Raw genomic sequence first — 10,087 nt, 5'->3', positions numbered from 1 at the left:
AGTTGTGCTGAACCAGAGGCTGTGTCGTGAGAGGGCCCCACAGCTATTTTTCTTCCATTTGGCAGCTGCATTGGCTCTTTCCAGCCCATTAGCTGTTCTGTCACAGCTTGGGTGTGGATGCATCCACATGTGGGGCACAGATGAAGTCCCATTGATGGATTAACCACTTCAGTGGGCAGCATGAACAGCAGGCATGATTTGTGCACTCAGCCTGCAGCTGCCAGGAGGAACTGAATTTTAATCTCATTGCTGCTGGGGTCATATCCTCAGTGCACAGCCTGAATCACATTCCTGGCTCACCTTCTAGCACAATCCAGCCCTCTTGGTAAGGAAATGGTGACGGCTAACTCCAAACATATCACAAGGAACCAAATGGGAAAGCCATGCCCAAGACTCCCACTGTAACCAGTGGAAAGTGAGGGCAGATGAGCCCCATTTAGACCTGCTCTCAGGAGGACCATCTCAAGCCCTGCCTTCTGTCTTTTTAAGAAAAATGGAGAGACCTGTTTGAAGATGGACATGGACTGACATCCATCAAACGCACAGCTGCACAGATTTGCTTTCCTGGTCCTCTAACACTACACCCTTCCAGGCAGCGAGCAGCCCAGAATCAGGTCTGATCCTTGATTCAGCAAGTGCCCTTCAAATAAATTACACAAGAAACCTCTGATTACATAAAGTGCATTGCACAATGCGTTATATAAAACTCAGGTCACAGCCCAATCATACAGCGCACAGCTCTCTTACATCAAGGAAAATTAATCCAAGGAGCAGCAAGGAAGGAAAAGAAAGTGGATGATGCTCTCCTTTTAAGGAGACATGTGGCACCCACCCCTGAGCCAGCCCAAGAGGAGCAGCTCCCAGCCAAAACCAAGCTATTGGCTCCAAGCCCACCGGCAGGACATCCAAACTGGAGGCAAGGTTATATATCCTGCAGAAAATAAACCTATAACCACTACCACCTTGTTGCTGAAAGAGTAGCAGAATAATTTTTACTGCCTTAAGATTGGTAAATCAGTCTTTCAAAGAATACAGCTTCAAGGATGGGAAGAGGTGATGAAGAAATTTTCCAGATGGTTAGCAGAAAAAATAATAAGATAGTGTGCACCTGGAGATAGCAAGAAGACTGTTGTTTAGAAGGTTTTAACATGCTGTTCTTTGGAGGTGTGTGGAATCAGACCTAAGTGGGACTTTTCTAGTCAAAACGCCCTTTATGAAGATTACAGGGTACCAAATATCAAAAATTGTTTATGAAAGGCTGAAAGTGAGCCAAAATAAAATGCAGCAGTGGGAGATTGCAACCACCACCTCAATTCAGAGCATCAAAACCACCCCTCCTCACACCCAGTGTATTTGCTAATTTACGTGAGAAGCTAAGCTAATTTTAATATACTGATCCAATGATGAATGTAACCGTTATCACTAACCAGTCATTGTAGAATCAGTGGCAAGTTAGGCACGTTTATACTAATAAGTTACAAAACAAATACGTCGCAGGTTTTCGATGTGGTACACTAGTTTCATCTAGCATCCAAACTTGGCCAACTTCGCTAATAAAGCAATGTCGGCTTTCTAAATTAGCATTTGGTTTAGAGAGTTCTTTCTTTGCAGTTGCTGCTTTTGGCAACAACCTCACCAATAAACTCATTTGGCTCTAGTTGGGTTGCCCAGAGGCACGATGTGTCCATCCACCCCTGTAATGCATCTTGCAGGGGACAAATGGGACATTTCTCTTGAATGCATTGCTCAAAAGTCCCTGGTTTTCTTTTCTGATGCTTTCTGTTTTTTTGTAGCTGTGGGGAACATTTGAATGCTAACAGTCATACAGCAAGTGTCTCACCAGAAGGTGGAAACCAAAACAAAGAGGGAATGCTCTGCTGAGTCTGGTGCCAGAGAAGTCTGTAAGACATACAAGAAAAACCAAAGGTCCCATTTCTGTTCCCCAGCACTCGATTTTTTTCCAGGAAAAGTGTTTACTATCCATAGATTTTAAAGCCCAAGAACCCCACTAAATTAGACCTAGCATTTCTAATCCTTCCACTACAGGGACAGCAGGTGAGACCTGCTCCTTCTCTTGGAAAACCTTGTTCTTGGAGTTCCCTGAAGCTACCTGTGGTTTTAGTACAACTCTTTCAATCAGCTTCAACAGGTCTCGGACAGGATTTTGAGCTTGCAAGCACTTCAGGGCAGGAAAGCTCTGCAAAATTTTCCACCGTGCCTAAGCAGGCTCAGATCAAATCAGCAGGGATCACAGTGAAATTAATTAGTTATTGCTGCTCGTTTTGGTGATAATAGCATATATTACAAAGGATAAGGAATAAATCTATAAAGGAGATACATTGAAAACAAACAATGAGGTTTCAGCTGTGCTTTGAAGTACCAGGGAAATGCCCAGAGGGAAAGAAATGCTGGGAACTGATTGGTCCATTGTGTCAGATCTGCAGAGGAGAAGTTTCTTGTACCAGTGGGGAGACAGAAAGGTGTAAGGAGAGGAGAAATGCCCTCTCTGTGGGTTGATTTTGCAGCTGGCTGGGCTTTTAAATGGAAGGTGGTATTCTGAAAGGCAAGATGAGAACGTAGGAAACAGCAAGGGCAGTGCAGAGAAGCCCTCATGGGATATTTCTGAGCCTTGGAGAAGCCCTTCCTAGGAGAATGATCACAAGAGAATCCAGGAGGAGATGGGATTTTGTGCATTGGCACATTTCCCTTTGGTTACAGAAGCACCAGCTGTCAACACAGGAACACAAAGGTGGGCCAAATGGACAACACCCAGATGGAGGGGTGTTATACCTCTCTGGCACATCCCAACACAGCTGGCAACGGGTTTAGGGTAAAAAGAAAAACAAACCAGAAACCTTGCCCGGGGTTATAAAATCAAAAGGGAAATTGTAAGAGGCAGAAAGGGAGCCAGAGCACAATTCTCTGTAACCAGCCCTGCCCATAGAGGGAGTTCCCACCAGGTCTCCTTCAGAAATGAATGAGTCAAGGATAAGTTATCACAGGCACGATGGGACATGCGGGGATGCACAGGCAGAGCAGGGAGACAGCTTTCCTCCTTGAGTGATGGGAATGAGGGTAATTCAGGAGACCTTATTTACAGCCCAGATCTCCATAGGCTGGCTCAGGCATGTCCTCAGGAGTGAAGGTACCACAGACACATCAGTGTACCAAAGCGTGACAGTGGCACCAGGAGAAATTCATAGATTGATGGGACATGCGGGGATGCACAGGCAGAGCAGGGAGACAGCTTTCCTCCTTGAGTGATGGGAATGAGGGTAATTCAGGAGACCTTATTTACAGCCCAGATCTCCATAGGCTGGCTCAGGCATGTCCTCAGGAGTGAAGGTACCACAGACACATCAGTGTACCAAAGCGTGACAGTGGCACCAGGAGAAATTCATAGATTTGGCCCCTGCCTGAGTTCAGTGGCTGCTGCCATAGCAGTTGGGTTTGGGTTGGAGGCAGAGGCAAGAGGTTTGTTCCTAGCTACTTTTTCCACTCATCCTCCTTTTCTTCCAAAAATGGTGCTATCTAGGGGTTAATCAGTACACAAAGGCTCTTCTGTGCCAAGGTTAGTTCTCTGAGTCACTATATGGAAAGTAAACCCATGCCACTGGGGAGACAATGCTCGTAATTCAAGAAGACTCTTGCACAAGGTGCTGAGTTCCCGACAACGTCTGGCCCCACACCTGGCAGAAATGCTGCAGGCTTTTATACTCCAACTAAAATTCCCTGGGCAGACAGGAGATGCCAACCCGTGGGACACTCAGGCTGGCTTCACCTCTTGCTCATCCAGTTGGGAAACTGGTTCTACCGAGTGACCAGGGAAACCTGGTCCCAACGATGCCTGCACCAAATCCTCCCTTTGTGTGAAACAGCGTTGGACAGGTGCTTCCACGCATGCTTTGCCCAAGAAGACTGATGTGACATCCACCCCTCTGTCTCGCGTTCAGGAGTGTTCAGGAGATCCCCACCAATTACCAACACAAACAGACTTTGCACTGCGACCTGTGCAAGAAGAGATAACCACAGAGTCAATTTAGTCTTAAAGGTCGCTATTTGAAGCTCATACTAATGCAAAGCTTCCATAACAGTCAAACAAAAGACCACAGAATTTGACAAAATGGTCCCATAGTTGGTTCTGGCAAGCCCTTGTGACAGTTAAGTAATCCAGAACCCTGTTTGATACACAGGCTGATGCCCCATGTATTTTTTTGTTGCTGTGGGTAGCAGTACATGGTTGGTAAGATGAACAGGGGAGGTGAGACCTTTCAGGTGCAGAGGAGCCCTCCATGGGCCATGGCAGAGGCCATGCAGGCCAGCACCATGGATTTCCTGGGACAGGGAAATGATGATGGTGAATACACTTTGCACCGAAGAATGAGGACTGGAGGAGAACGCTGCAAACTGAGTAAAACTGGGTAAAAGCCAAGCAATGGAAATTATTAATGGTGAATTCTTGGCCAAGCAAGAAATATGCTGGTACACACAGGCAGTGCACAAGAAGTGTTCCTGGCAAGGCACTGGCCCATCAGTCCATTTCCCGAGGCTTTATTGAGCCTCAGATATAACTCAGAGGAGTCAGCGCTGACCTCCTTCACCCACTGGTCTTTACCTGATGATTAGGGGAATCCATACTCAAATACCTTCTCTCCCTGAAGAAATCACACCCAAAACTAAGGAAATCAGCCCCCATGCTAACAGTCACTTTGAGTATCAGATGGCCATGGGTGAGATTTCCACAGTTCTTCTCTGGAAAGCTTTACATGAAATAATCCAAAAGAGAAAGTGCAAATTGCTTCTACCAGAAAGGGCATGACATTTTTTGGAGAGCTGGTGAGAGCTCCTCACCTCAGTGTCCTCTCAGGTCAATCTGTGCTTTCTTGAGAGACTTGAGTTCAGGTCTTGGCAGGTGGGGAGGGAGATGAACCTGTCTGCCCTGCAACTAGATGAGGGGATAAAGAGGTAAAAAGGTAAAAGTAGAAAAGTAGCTAGGGAAGGAAAGGAAACTAGCTGTAGGAGAGGACAGATCAAGACTGCATACCCTCCCCTTTCCAGAATTAAAGGGTGTGGAAACAGCAGGTATTTCACTTAAACATCTCCATTCTCAGACTGGAGCATTTGGGGAATTTTGGGAATTTGCCTGCTCTGTGCCAGATAGAGGCCAGGGTCTATATATATATATCATATATATGTATATATATATACATATGTATGTGTATATATACAGCGAAAGGTGAAACTGCAGGCAGAAGTGGGCAGGCCAAGACAGCAACAGCAAGGAAGGTGCAAAATCTGAAAGGGAAAAATGCAGGGGGTCAGAGAGTTTGTTGGACACCATGGTGGGGTCATCCCTAGGAGCTGTATTTTACACATACATATATATATACATATATATACATACTGCCTGCAGCAGTCCCCTTATATTGGAAGACAGGTAGCATTGACATTCACAGTGACTTATTTATACAGACATCATTGTATAGTTCTTGCCACAGTAAAACACTTGCCAGCATGTTTCTGTCATAGTTATTTGTCACCACAAATATTAAGACATTTTCAGGGCTCTGATCTACATGCACATGGCCAGGCACAGTGTAAAGCCATGACAGAAATGGCCCACACCATGTGAAGGGAAGCAGCTTAAGGGATTTGCACCAGGCTTGGCTGGCTGGTCAACCTACCTCTGGTTCCATTACTGCTCCTCCTGCTCAGAAACTGTGTCTTGCAGGGGATCCATTTCTTGGTAGATATTCTGAAAAAAAAAGATGCATGCCTGGTTTTGACCAGAGTGAAAGCAGCAGTGGTCACCTCAGAGACCAGGCGAGGAGCATTGTTGAGCCAACATGGTGATGTCTTCTGCATGTCTTGAGGCAGGGAAGGCTTTCCCTGCACCACTGCTCTTGCTGCTTTCCTGCTAGGCCATGGAAGAAACATCATCACGGAGTTAAGGGGAGAGGAAGGCAGATTGCCAGGCAGTTCAGGAAGAAGATCTCTTCCTTGTCATCTTTTTCAACCCTTTAATTTACTGGTTATCTGCTGCTAGAACTTCGGGACACCAGGTGCTGTCCAGCCACCTCCTTATCTTCTTCTGTACTGCCTCTTGGGTCAAGGCTAATGAGGTGTTACAAGGCAAGGGAAGCTGACATCACCTTGGAGGCATCAGGCATGGGCAACCATGGGCAGAGTAGACAGAAAGTGGATGTAACATGGGAGCATTCACCTTCCCCTTCTCAGGTCAACCAGGTGCTCCATGCATCTCCTGTTGTTGCTGTGCACTGACCTCTCTTTGCATGTGGGGGTTGGCTGCTTCTCACATTGGGGCCAATGATAAAAGCGGGGGAAAAATAAATGCTCTGAAAAAGATCAGCTCATCAGGCCAAGTGCAAACACCACCTAGTCATCCAGAGAATGTCTCGTAACGTGCAGATGGGAACTGATAGAGATCGTCTTCCAAAGGCTAAGCTTACTCATAACTGGCAGATTCCCTTGGCTAAAACTGCCTCCTGCATATCCGGATGTGAGCACTGCTATCTACTGCAGTATCATGCACAGCCCATATCTCTCATGGGCCGTGGGCAATTCTCAAATTAGAGAGAATAAAAGAATCAATAGAGGCAGATCTGTTGTCCTCATTAGTCCAGAATGTCAGGGAGCATTTCAGGATGAAAGTGCAGGGAAGAACATGCATTTTTATCTTGTCACATTCTTGCATAAGGAAGGGAAGAGCTGAATCCCTGTGATGAGCTATACCTAGCAGAGCAAGCCCAGCTGCAGGACCAGCCTGTAGATCTCATGCTACAACCCACCAAATCATTACCTTGGGAACATCTCTTGGGGTTCACACCACAAAAAAAAAGGCTCAGTGCCTGGTAGTGACAACTCCAATAGCAGAAAAATAGCCTCATCAAGGAGTCAGGTCTCTCAAAGCACTGCAACTCTCTTTTACCCTGGGGAAGCTGAGCCATGTGAAGTCACCTGAATCCCCGCAGAAAGTGCTGCAATGTGGAGAGGGCCTAGCGAAGTGGGTGGTCTCACATCTCACTTGCACTGCACAGGGCACTGCTGAGGGAAAGGACAACTTAGGATCACTCAATGGGAGGTAATGAGGCAACACAGCAGCAGGATGGAGCAACGATGTGTGCAGCACAAGACACAAGCAGGAAAACCTGCTCTTGGGTCTTATCCCAGGTTAGAACACACAGCTACATCTCATTCGTGGCATTATTGCTGCTGACCTCTTCAGAGCAAATCTCGGCATCCAGAGATCTGCAAGGCAGATGGACCATAACCATCAAGGCTGACTGCTGGCCATTACCTAGGCCAAAGAGCTCCACAACCAGCAATTCCCACCCTGAGCCTGTTCATCTGGCTTGGTGGAGGGGGTATTGCGTTCAGAACAACAATTGGTTGAAAGGCTGTGCCAGGGACACCTCGCACAAGTTCTGCTTGATGGATGATGGTGGTAGGAAGCACTTGCAAAGTAGCACAGGCAGAGCAGCCAGCTAACAGGGGGGTACAGCAGCCAGTGGACGGTCCTGCTTGTCCAACATATGCTGGGATACCTACTCTCAGCCCCACACAGCCTCCCCTACCTCCACTACTGTCTCCAGCATGTACACGATGCTCTGGGCATGAGAAAAGTGGAGGAGAGGTGGGATGGCATGACTGTACTCAGCTTGCTTACAAGGGGCCTGGATAAATCAAACCTGACAAGGCTTGGCCTTGAAAGTGTAAAGCAATTATCTATGGGCCAACACAGCAGACAAAAGATAGACAAGGCTTCGTGAGCTTCTCAGTTAGGAGTTACTGTGCTCGCCACTAAGAAAAAGGTGCCCAAAGAGCCTTTAGTGGCGGGGGCGCTGTCTGCTGGTCTTCACAGCTCCTAGGGATGGCCCCACCATGGTGCCCAACAAACCCTCTGACTCGCTGCATTTTTCCCTTTCAGATTTTGCACCTTTGTTGCTGTTATTGTCTTGACCTGCCCATGTCTGCCTGCAATTTTACCTTTCCCAGCATGGCCAGGGTCACAGCCAGGACTTTGGACTCAAGAGTTGAGCCCTGGGAGCAGGGAATTACCCATAGATAGTGTTGCAGAGAGATGGGCTGAGCGTGGAGAGGAAGGAGGACCTCTCTGTGACTTTTGCTTGAGCTGTCCAACTCACAAGGTCCCCCCCCAAAAAACGTCCCTTGAGCCAGAAAGCATCTAAGCATAGCTCCATCATGATTAATCTCTGGTTTAGGACAGGAAGTTAAAGCTGATGTTTCCCCCCATTTAAATGCAGAAGACAGTCTGGCATTGCCAATTCATGAGAAGAGAGCATCTCCCATGGGGTAAGAGCCATACAGCCTTCAGGGACTACAGCAGCCAAAGTTCAGCCCAAGAGGAGCAAACAACATGGCACAACTGATATCTGGTCCCCAGCCGCGTGTCTTTTGTGACATGCAGCACCATCCCTTTGAAGTAGCAGCTTAATGGGGTCAGGCAAACCTCCCCGCAGAGCAAGAATCCAACTTGCACATAGAGAGCACAATCAGCATCTGACCGTCCACTGGAGACCACTCCTTGAACATGTTACTGTTGAAATCCCGGGTGGATTAAAGATAAATACAGGAACATCTCACCCTACTGCCACACTCCCACTGGAAAGACTAAACCCAGACCTACCCTTAGAGCAGCCCATGTCCTTTGTGCTGATGCAGATAGAGCAGTGCCAGAAGTTTCCACCTGCTCTGCCCTTCCCAGCCTTTCCCCTGTGACCCAGGAGATGAGACAGGGTGCAGAAGCAGCTTTCAGGATGGCAATGCTTGTGTGAACCCCAGGAGATGAGACAGGGTGCAGAAGCAGCTTTCAGGATGGCAATGCTTGTGTGAACCCCAGGACTCAGGGTCCCAGCTTGGGACTCTCTGCTCCCTTCCCAGGAACAAACAGTGGTCACCCAATGTCCCTAGGTCAGTGGAAAGACAGATGCTGCCCTCCCAGCTGCTCCATCAGCCAAGGAGACACACAGGCTCTAGGCACGAACTGGACGGGCACAGCTCATGCAGGGAGTTCTCCTCTCGGGGCATCGCATACCTTTTTGGGGTAACACAGGTTCAGGCTGTCCAAGCAAACAGTGAAAGGATTTAACTGGAGATGAATACACTACAGAAGGCACCATGGAGGTAGCTTGGGTAAAGCAGAGGGCACTGCAAGCTCTACGCTCCTCTCGGCGCTACATCTACACCCACCACCCCCACTCCCAGTTTAGGTATTTCTGTTGGCAACGCACACAGCCTGGATCCATGTCCTCTTGATAACTTGGTGTGAGTGATTCCCAAGCAGACCTCAGCTCCCCTGGCACTGGCATGTTGCAACACTCCTGCTGTGCACGTTGAGCTCCTCATTAGAGCTGCTCAACACTCAGCAACTCAGAGACAAGCAAAAAAGTTTTCTCCTCTTGGTAGCCCCAGTTGTGAACTCACCTTTTCTGTCTCTGGCAGCTACCAATGGAAGCTGTCAAGTTTTTTTCCAGGAGAGCAAGATCTTCCCAAGGGCTGTAGCGCATGCGCTGGCATGGCCAAGGTCTGCCCTGGCTCACGCCAAGACCCGTTTGCCCAGGGGGTACCAGTTCAAGCTGTAAATCCCAGCCCAAGCGAGGCCTCTCAGTTCACATGGCTCAGCCAAAATTCCTGAAGAAAAACTAATACATTTGCTGGAAGTGCTGGCATGAGCCAGGAGGAGGTTACTGAGCTTTGCACAGAAACTTATCAACAGCATTGTGGTTTCAGGTGAAACTCAAGACACGTGAGTCCTCCGGCCAAGTTTCACTGCCGGGTTTCAGCGTCATCTCCAGCAGCAGGAGCCATCCACCACTGCGGAATGAGGGCGAGACAGCACTGGGAGACCAGACTGACAGCAGGGAGCACAGCCAGGCACCTGGCCCCTCCAAGACTGGAGCAGCTGGGCAGGTGGTGGAAAAGAGCTGGTTTGCCCTGTACCTGTGACAATGTGGTGCCCTGGCAGCCTGCAGGTCCCAGATCTCAGCTTGCTCCTCATAGGGTGACAGGGAGGCAGCCAGATCTCTCCAGCTTGCCCCAGGAAAGC

This window comes from Apaloderma vittatum, unplaced genomic scaffold (assembly GCF_000703405.1).
Source record: "Apaloderma vittatum isolate BGI_N311 unplaced genomic scaffold, ASM70340v1 scaffold8245, whole genome shotgun sequence".
Taxonomy (NCBI): domain Eukaryota; kingdom Metazoa; phylum Chordata; class Aves; order Trogoniformes; family Trogonidae; genus Apaloderma; species Apaloderma vittatum.
Note: the sequence above shows the minus strand (reverse complement) of the source record.